Here is a 9,955-nt window from a genome sequence, read left to right as displayed (position 1 = left end):
TTACCGTGTTTCATTATCCTCATCGTTTTATGCATATGATAGATCACGCACGCCACTGTAACCTCTTGCAGTATATATTTATTTTAACTTTCTAAAAGGGGAAACAGAAGAAGCAGTCACGCGGGGAGTGGATGTAACCAAGATGAGAAAAAAGGAGAGATAGGTAACATGTTTGAGGAAAGGAACCTGGATGTTTTGGCTCTAAGTGAAACGAAGGTCAAGGGCAAAGGGGAAGAGTGGTTTGGTGATGTTTTGGGAGTAAAGTCAGGGGTTAGTGAGAGGACAAGAGCAAGGGAAGGAGTAGCACTACTCCTGAAACAGGAGTGGTGGGAGTATGTGATAGAGTGTAAGAAAGTAAACTATAGATTGATATGGGTAAAACTGAAAGTGAATGGAGAGAGATAGGTGATTATTGGTGCATATGCACCTGGGCATGAGAAAGATCATGAAAGGCAAGTGTTTTTGGAGCAGCTGAGTGAGTTTGTTAGTAGTTTTGATGCATGAGACCGGTTACAGTGATGGGTAATTTGAATGCAAAAGTGAGTAATGTGGCAGTTGAGGGAATCATTGGTGTACATGGGGTGTTCCGGGGTGTAAATGGAAATGGTGAAGAGCTTGTATATTTGTGTGCTGAAAAAGGACTGATGATTGGGAATGCCTGGTTTAAAAAGAGAGATATAAGTATACGTATATAAGTAGGAGAGATGGCGAGAGAGCGTTATTGGATTACGCGTTAATTGATAGGCGCGTGAAAAAGAGACTTTAGAATGTTAATGTGCTGAGAGGTGCAACTGGAGGGATGTCTTATCATTATCTTGTGGAGGCGAGGGTGAAGATTTGTAGAGGTTTTCAGAAAAGAAGTGAGAGTGTTGGGGTGAAGGGAGTGGTGAAAGTGAGCTTGGGAAGGAGACGTGTGAGGAAATACCAGGAGAGACTGAGTGGAGAAAGGAAAAAGGTGAGAACAAAGGACGTAAGGGGAGTGGGGGAGGAATGGGATGTATTTAGGGAAGCAGCGATGGCTTGCGCAAAAGATGCTTGTGGCATGAGAAGCGTGGGAGGTGGGCAGATTAGAAAGGGTAGTGAGTGATGGGATGAACAAGTAAGGTTATTAGTGAAAGAGAAGAGAGAGGCATTTGGACGATTTTTGCAGGAAAATAGTACAAATGATTGGGAGATGTATAAAAGAAAGAGGCAAGAGGTCAAGAGAAAGGTGCAAGATGTGAAAATGAGGGCAAATGAGAGTTAGGATGAGAATAATTAAATTTTAGGGAAAATAAAAAGATGTTTTGGAAGGAGGTAAATAAAGTGCGTAGGACAAGAGAACAAATGGGAACATCGGTGAAGGGGGCTAATGGGGAGGTAATATAAAGTAGTGGTTATGTGAGGAGATGGAATTAGTATTTTGAAGGTATGTTGAATATGTTAGAGGATAGAGAGGCATATATAGGATGTTTTGGTCGAGGTGCTGTGCGAAGTGAGAGGGTTAGGGAGAATGATTTGGTAAACAGAGAAGAGGTAGTAAAAGCTTTGCGGAAGATGAAAGCCGGCGAGGCAGCGGGATTGGATGGTATTGCAGTGGAATTTATTAAAAAAGAAAAGGGGTGACTGTGTTGTTGACTGGTTGGTAAGGATATTTAATGTATGTATGACTCATGGTGAGGTGCCTGAGGAATTGCGTAATGCATGCAAAGCGCCATTGTACAAAGGCAAAGGGGATATAGGCGAGTGCTTAAATTGCAGAGGTATAAGTTTGTTGAGTATTCCTGGGGAATTATATGGGAAGGTATTGACTGAGAGAGTGAAAGAATGTATAGAGCTTCGATTGGGGAATAGCAGTGTGGTTTCAGAAGTGGTAGAGGATGTGTGGATCAGGTGTTTGTTTTGAAGAATGTATGAGAGAAATACTTGGAAAAACAAATGGATTTGTATGTAGCATTTATGGATCTGAGAAGGGATATGATAGAGTTGATAGAGATGCTCTGTGGAAGGAATTAATGATATATGGTGTGGGAGGTAAGTTGCTAGAAGCAGTAAAAAGTTTTTATCGAGGATGGAAGGCATGTGTATAAGTGGGAAGAGAGGAAAGTGATTGGTTCTCAGTGAATGTCGGTTTGCGGCAGGGGTGCTTGATATCTCCATGGTTGTTTAATTTGTTTATGGATGGGGTTGTTAGGGAAGTGAATGCAAGAGTTTTGGAAAGAGGGGCAAGTATGCAGTCTGTTGTGGATGAAAGGGCTTGGCAAGTGAGTCAGTTGTTGTTAGCTGATGATACAACGCTGGTGGCTGATTCGGGTGAGAAACTACAGAGGTTGGTGACTGAGTTTGGTAAAGTGTGTGAAAGAAGAAAGCTGAGAGTAAATGTGAATAAGAGCAAGGTTATTTGTTACAGGAGAGTTGAGGGACAAGTCAATTGGGAGGTAAGTTTTAATGGAGAAAACTGGAGGAAGTGAAGTGTTTTAGATATCTGGGAGTGGATCTGGCAGCGGATGGAACCATGGAAGCGAAAGTGAGTCACAGGGCGGGGGAGGGGGCGAAAGTTCTGGGAGCGTTGAAAAATGTGTGGAAGGCGAGAACATTAAGTTGGAAAGCAAAAATGGGTATGTTTGAAGGAATAGTGGTTCCAACAATTTTATATAGTTGCGAGGCATGGGCTATAGATAGATTTGTGCGGAAGAGGGTGGATGTGTTGGAAATGAGATGTGGTGTGAGGTGGTTTGATCAAGTAATGAAAAGGTAAGAGAGATGTGTGGTAATATAAAGAGTGTGGTTGTGAGAGCTAAAGAGGGTGTTTTGAAATGGTTTGGTCACATAGAGAGAATGAGTGAGGAAAGATTGACAGAGGATATATGTGTCAGAGGTGGAGGGAACGAGGAGAAGTGGGAGACCAAATTAGAGGTGGAAAGATGGAGTGACAAAGATTTTGAGCGATCGGGACCTTAACATGCAGGAGGGTGAAAGGCGGGCAAGGAATAAAGTGAATTGGAACGATCTGGTATACCGGGATCGACGTGCTGTCAATTGATTGAACCAGGGCATGTGAAGCGTCTGGGGTAAACCATGGAATATTTTGTGGGGCCTGGATGTGGAAAGGGAGCTGTGGTTTTGGTGCATTATACATGACAGCTAGAGACTGAGTGTGAACGAATGTGGCCTTTGTTGTCTTTTCCTAGCGCTACTTCGTGCACATGCGCGGAGAGGGGGTTGTCATTTCATGTGTGACGGGGTGGCGACGGGAATGAATAAAGACAGTAAATATGAATTATGTACATGTGTATATATGTATATATCTGTATATTATTATATATGTATACGTTGAAATGTATAGGTATGTGTATGTGCGTGTGTGGACGTGTGTGTATATACATGTGTATGTATGTGGGTTGGGCCATTCTTTCGTCTGTTTCCTTGCGCTACCTCGCTAACGCGGGAGACAGCGACAAAGCAAAATACAAGATAATCAAAAAATCTTGAGATTTTGAGCCATTTTGTTTACCATTTTGTTGGGATTTTATCAAAATTTTCAAATTTTTCAGATTTACATAAAAATTTCATTTTAGATGTTATTTTTAGAATCAGAGTTTGGAGTGAAAAACCCCATTTTCTAATACTTCATATATCAATTAGCTAATAAAAATGGAAATAATGAACCAATTTCATTAGCTAATTACTTGAGAAATTATGCTAAACATAACTTTTGGATAAGTTTCTTATTCAGCATGGTTGATGATATCGATGGTAAAGTCTTAAACAAATTCGAAGATATTCAAAAAAAAATCTTGAAAGTTTGAGCCATTTTGTTTTACATTTTGGTGGGATTTTATTGAAATTTTCAACTTTCTCAGATTTACATGAAAATTGTATTTTAGTTGTTATTCCTTATGCTGAATCAGCATTTGGAGTGGAAAAAGATCCATTTCCTAATATCTGAAATATTAACTTGCTTATGAAAATTGAATCAATTAACAAAATCTATGAGATAATTACTTGAAAAAGTATTATGGACATAATGTTTTGATAACATTTTCTTATTCAGCATGATTGATATAATATATGGTGAATTTTTAAACAAAATCCATGATGTTCAAAAAGTCTTGAAATTTTAAGCCATTTTGGTGGAATTTTATTGAAATTTTTAACTTTCTCAGATTTGCATGAAAATCTCATTTCAAATGTTATTCTTTCTGCTTAATAAGTATTTGGAATGAGAAAACTCCATATCCTACCATTTCGTATATTGATTAGCTAATGAAAATTGAAATAATTGACCAGAACATTAATTAGCTGATTACTTAAGAAATTATTCCAGAAATAAGTATCGATAAGTTTTTCATTCAGAATTTTTAATACTATTCATGGTGAAGTTTTAAAGAAAATCCAAGAAATTCAAAAAAATCTTGAAATTTTGAACCATTTTGTCCAACATTTTTGTGGGATTTTATTGAAATTTTCAACTTTTATAGATTTACATGAAACTATTATTATAGGTGTTATTCCTTAAACTGAATGATTATTTGGAGTGAAAAAACTCTTTCGTAATATTCTGTATTTCAATAAGCAAAAGAAAATTAAAACAATTAGCATAATTAATTAGCTAATTACTTGATGAATCATTCTAAACATAAGATTTTGACAACAGTTTCTTAATCAGCATGCTTGGTGAAGTTTAAACAAAATCCAAGATACCAAACAGATCCTGAAAATATGCGTCATTTTGTTTTTACATTTTGTTGGGATTTTATTGAAATTTTCAACTTTTTCAGATTTGCATGAAAATCTCACTTAATTTGTGATTCCTTATGCTGAATGAGAATTTTGAGTGAAAAAACTCCACCATCTGATGTTTCACCTATCAAACAATAAAAATTGCTATAATTAACCTAATTCATTAGCTAATGACTTGAGAAATTCTTTTGAATTTAAGTTTTTGATAAAAGTTTCTTATTTAGCATGCCTAATAGTATTTATGTTGAAGTTTTAAACAAAACCCAGGATATCAAAAAATTTTGAAATTTTGTGCCATTTTGTGTAACATTTTGATGGAATTTTATTGAAATTTTCAACTTTTTTAGTTTTGCATGAAATTTTCATTTTAGATGTTATTCTTTTGCTGAATAAGTATTTGGAGTGAAAATAAAATTCCATCCTAATATTTCATACATTAAGTTAAGAGTAAATGTGAATAAGAGCAAGGTTATTAGGTATAGGGTTGAGGGTCAAGTCAATTGGGAGGTAAGTTTGAATGGAGAAAAACTGGAGGAAGTAAAGTGTTTTAGATATCTGGGAGTGGATCTGGCAGCGGATGGAACCATGGAAGCGGAAGTGAATCATAGGGTGGGGGAGGTGGCGAAAATCCTGGGAGCCTTGAAGAATGTGTGGAAGTCGAGAACATTATCTCGGAAAGGAAAAATGGGTATGTTTGAAGGAATAGTGGTTCCAACAATGTTGTATGGTTGCGAGGCGTGGGCTATGGATAGAGTTGTGCGCAGGAGGGTGGATGTGCTGGAAATGAGATGTTTGAGGACAACATGTGGTGTGAGGTGGTTTGATCGAGTAAGTAATGTAAGGGTAAGAGAGATGTGTGGAAATAAAAAGAGCGTGGTTGAGAGAGCAGAAGAGGGTGTTTTGAAATGGTTTGGGCACATGGAGAGAATGAGTGAGGAAAGATTGACTAAGAGGATATATGTGTCGGAGGTGGAGGGAACGAGAAGTGGGAGACCAAATTGGAGGTGGAAAGATGGAGTGACAAAGATTTTGAGTGATCGGGGCCTGAACATGCAGGAGGGTGAAAGGCGGGGAAGGAATAGAGTGAATTGGATCGATGTGGTATACCGGGATTGACGTGCTGTCAGTGGATTGAATTAGGGCATGTGAAGCGTCTGGGGTAAACCATGGAAAGTAGTGTGGGGCCTAGATGTGGAAAGGGAGCTGTGGTTTCGGGCTTTATTGCATGACAGCTAGAGACTGAGTGTGAACGAATGGGGCCTTTGTTGTCTTTTCCTAGCGCTACCTCGCACACATGAGGGGGGAGGGGGATGGTATTCCATGTGTGGCGAGGTGGCGATGGAAATGAATAAAGGCAGACAGTGTGAATTGTGTGCATGAGTATATATGTATGTGTCTGTGTGTGTATATATATGTGTACATTGAGATGTATAGGTATGTATATTTGCGTGTGTGGACGTGTATGTATATACATGTGTATGGGGGTGGGTTGGGCCATTTCTTTCGTCTGTTTCCTTGCGCTACCTCGCAAACGCGTGAGACAGCGACAAAGCAAAATAAATAAATAAATGTAATTTGCTAATGATAATTGAAATAATTGACCATAATATTGATTGGCTAATTACTTGAGAAATTATTCTCGACAAGTTTTGATAACAGTTTTTCATTCAGCATTCTTAATAGTATTTATGGTGAGGTATTAAACAAAATCCAAGATGCTCAAAAAATATCGAAATTTTGAGCCATTTTGTTTAACATTTTGGTAGGATTTTATCAAGATTTCCAGTTCTTATATTTGCATGAGTCTCATTTTAGATGCTATTCCTTCAGCTGAATCAGAATTTGGAGTGAAAAAACTCCATTTCCTAATCTTTTTCTTTCTTTCAAATTATTCGCCATTTCCCGCATCAGCGAGGTAGCGTTAAGAACAGAGGACTGAGCCTTTGAGGGACTACCCTCACCCGGCCCAATTCTCTGTTCCTTCTTTTGGAAAATTAAAAAAAAAAACGAGAGGGGAGGATTTCCAGCCCCCCCGCTCCCTCCCCTTTTAGTCGCCTTCTACGACACGCAGGGAATACGTGGGAAGTATTCTTGCTCCCCTATCCCCAGGGATAAATATTCTATATATTAATTGGCTAATTACTTTCCAATATAGTGGAAATGTATTTGCAACATATAGTGACTGGTGATCAATATGTGAACACACTACAACATAATTGTGATTCTAATGACTTGATTAATGATGGGATGATCTTATTGCAATCCGTGATTATGATAAATCATTTCAGTACAGTAAAGTCTAAGACGTTATAAACATTACTCGACCATAGTGAGACGGTTTAGAAACCTTTTGGAAGGGTTCGAATCCTTGGTTCGAATCCTGGAAGCCTCGTCACTCCTGACTGACCTGACCTCCACCTCCACCCAGCCCGGCGTCGGAAGAGTGAAGTTGTGGTGGGCGACTACGAGGTGCAGGTGTACGACCAGCTGGTGATGGCGGGCAACACGGCCGTGCTCAGGTGCGCCGTCCCCTCCTACGTGCGGGAGTACGTCACGGTCACCTCCTGGCTCCACGACAACTCCTTCAACATCTACCCGTCCCTGCACGGCGACGGGAAGTACCACATGAGCAGCGAGGGTGAGCTCCACGTGCTGGAGGTGGGGCCCCAGGATGGTCTCTCCCGCTTCCAGTGTCGCACCCTCCACCAGCTGACCAGCCGGACCCAGCTGTCCCGCACACCAGCTAGGATCATCATCACAGTATAAAGGTCTGAAGGCAAGACCGATTTCGACGATGAAGGCCTGCACTGTGGCTGAGAGATTGACTTGAGGAGGCAGAAGTGATATTGTGACAGTGATTGTGTCAGCGTCGCGTCGCCTCGCCGCAGTGTATCGAGACAGACTTCCCCAGAACTTTTAAAGGGGAAGTAAATGTTTATAGTTGTGTTGCTGGAGTGATAGTTTTCATGCATGGTGTTTTTGACAAGAAAATAGTGAAGTTGGAGAAAAATGTAGCTTAGACACTGAAGCTTATTGATACAGTGGTGAAATTGATGAGAACTGCTATTGACGTTTGTGTGAATAAATTGTACATTTCCTTTTCCATAGCCAGAGGTTGAACCATTATGTGACACTCATTTTTTTCATTCATTTCAAGCTAAAAGTTTGTTTTCTAAATTGTTTCTTACATTTTTCATATGTATATATATGTATGTGTGTGTGTGTGTGTGTGTGTGTGTGTGCGTATGTGTGTGTATGTGTGTGTGTGTGTATATGTATATATATATGTATATTATCCCTGGGGATAGGGGTGAAAGAATACTTCCCACGTATTCCTCGCGTGTCGTAGAAAGCGACTAGAGGGGACGGGAGCGGGGGGCCGGAAATCCTCCCCTCCTTGTATTAACTTTCTAAAATGGGAAACAGAAGAAGGAGTCACGCGGGGAGTGATCATCCTCCTCGAAGGCTCAGAGTGGGGTGCCTAAATGTGTGTGGATGTAACCAAGATGTGAAAAAAGGAGAGATAGGTAGTATGTTTGAGGAAAGGAACCTGGATGTTTTGGCTCTGAGTGAAACGAAGCTCAAGGGTAAAGGGGAAGAGTGGTTTGGAAATGTCTGGGGAGTGAAGTCAGGGGTTAGTGAGAGGACAAGAGCAAGGGAAGGAGTAGCAATACTCCTGAAACAGGAGTTGTGGGAGTATGTGATAGAATGTAAGAAAGTAAATTCTCGATTAATATGGGTAAAATTGAAAGTTGATGGAGAGAGGTGGGTGATTATTGGTGCATATGCACCTGGGCATGAGAAGAAAGATCATGAGAGGCAAGTGTTTTGGGAGCAGCTAAATGAGTGTGTTAGCGGTTTTGATGCACGAGACCGGGTTATAGTGATGGGTGATTTGAATGCAAAGGTGAGTAATGTGGCAGTTGAGGGAATAATTGGTATGCATGGGGTGTTCAGTGTTGTAAATGGAAATGGTGAAGAGCTTGTAGATTTATGTGCTGAAAAAGGACTGATGATTGGGAATACCTGGTTTAAAAAGCGAGATATACATAAGTATACTTATGTAAGTAGGAGAGATGGCCAGAGAGCGTTATTGGATTACGTGTTAATTGACAGGCGTGCGAAAGAGAGACTTTTGGATGTTAATGTGCTGAGAGGTGCAACTGGAGGGATGTCTGATCATTATCTTGTGGAGGCTAAGGTGAAGATTAGTATGGGTTTTCAGAAAAGAGGAGTGAATGTTGGGGTGAAGAAGGTGGTGAGAGTAAGTGAGCTTGGGAAGGAGACCTGTGTGGGGAAGTACCAGGAGAGACTGTGTACAGAATGGAAAAAGGTGAGAACAATGGAAGTAAGGGGAGTGGGGGAGGAATGGGATGTATTTAGGGAATCAGTGATGGATTGCGCAAAAGATGCTTGTGGCATGAGAAGAGTGGGAGGTGGGCTGTTTAGAAAGGGTAGTGAGTGGTGGGATGAAGAAGTAAGAGTATTAGTGAAAGAGAAGAGAGAGGCATTTGGACGATTTTTGCAGGGAAAAAATGCAATTGAGTGGGAGAAGTATAAAAGAAAGAGACAGGAGGTCAAGAGAAAGGTGCAAGAGGTGAAAAAAAGGGCAAATGAGAGTTGGGGTGAGAGACTATCAGTAAATTTTAGGGAGAATAAAAAGATGTTCTGGAAGGAGGTAAATAGGGTGCGTAAGACAAGGGAGCAAATGGGAACTTCAGTGAAGGGCGTAAATGGGGAGGTGATAACAAGTAGTGGTGATGTGAGAAGGAGATGGAATGAGTATTTTGAAGGTTTGTTGAATGTGTCTGATGACAGAGTGGCAGATATAGGGTGTTTTGGACGAGGTGGTGTGCAAAGTGAGAGGGTTAGGGAAAATGATTTGGTAAACAGAGAAGAGGTAGTAAAAGCTTTGCGGAAGATGAAAGCCGGCAAGGCAGCAGGTTTGGATGGTATTGCAGTGGAATTTATTAAAAAAGGGGGTGACTGTATTGTTGACTGGTTGGTAAGGTTATTTAATCTATGTATGACTCATGGTGAGGTGCCTGAGGATTGGCGGAATGCGTGCATAGTGCCATTGTACAAAGGCAAAGGGGATAAGAGTGAGTGCTCAAATTACAGAGGTATAAGTTTGTTGAGTATTCCTGGTAAATTATATGGGAGGGTATTGATTGAGAGGGTGAAGGCATGTACAGAGCATCAGATTGGGGAAGAGCAGTGCGGTTTCAGAAGT

Source organism: Panulirus ornatus, chromosome 7 (genome assembly GCF_036320965.1).
Source record: "Panulirus ornatus isolate Po-2019 chromosome 7, ASM3632096v1, whole genome shotgun sequence".
NCBI classification, from domain to species: Eukaryota; Metazoa; Arthropoda; class Malacostraca; order Decapoda; family Palinuridae; genus Panulirus; species Panulirus ornatus.
This window is presented reverse-complemented; position numbering follows the sequence as displayed.